Genomic DNA, 853 nt, shown 5'->3' with positions numbered 1-853 from the left:
TGGGCAGGCTCATGGTCACCTCCCAGGCAGCCTGCAGCATGTCCTCTCTAGTGTTTGCCAGATACTGGAGGTTTCTATCTTGGGGACCCAGGAGGGCCACAGCAAGAATGAATGGGGTTCCCATAAGGCTCCCAGGGTCCCCCATCTGGCACTCCGACAGCCAGAGAGGCCAGGCTGTGGCACCACCCTGGGCAGGGCTGCTGTCACTGCAGGAGGATCAGGCCCTGGCTGAGCCCTCTGGCCTCTCTCCCTGAGCCCTTCAGCCTGGTCATGTCTGGGGACCTCACCCTGGCTGTGTGCACACAACCTGGTCTGGCCTCACCTCCACCCACGTGCTTCCCTCACATCTCTTTGGGCACCCAGCCTTCAGCATGGCAGCGATTTGGCTGCCCAGAGAGTGTGCTAGGTTGGAAGGGAACATGGTCCACTTTGGGGTCTTGCCTGCCTTTCACATGCCCACCTTGAGTCCCCTTGGGGACAGGGCCTGGCCCAGCCAGTGCCCGTCCACACAGCAGGATGAGCATGGCCCCAAGGTAGTGTCTCTCCTCCTTCCCTTGTCCTTGTTTGCTGTCCCTCAGTCCTTGCTGTGTGGACAGTGATGGTCTGCCTTGTGCCAGGCTAAGCACTTGGGTCTGTGTGTCCTGTGGCCCAGCTGCAAGCAGGGTTCTTTTTTTTTTTTTTTTTTGAAGTGGAGTCTCGCTCTGTCATCCAGACTGGAGTGCAGTGCAGTGGCATGATCTCAGCTCTTTGCAACCTCCGCCTCCCGGATTCAGGCGATTCTCCTGCTTCAGCCTCCCTAGTAGCTGGGATTACAGGCGCCTGCCACTGCGCCCAGGTAATTTTTTTTTTTTTT

This window comes from Rhinopithecus bieti, unplaced genomic scaffold (genome assembly GCF_001698545.2).
Source record: "Rhinopithecus bieti isolate Rb0 unplaced genomic scaffold, ASM169854v2 scaffold_12573, whole genome shotgun sequence".
Taxonomy (NCBI): domain Eukaryota; kingdom Metazoa; phylum Chordata; class Mammalia; order Primates; family Cercopithecidae; genus Rhinopithecus; species Rhinopithecus bieti.
The sequence above is the reverse complement of the archived record's forward strand: the minus strand, read 5'-3'. Positions refer to the sequence as shown.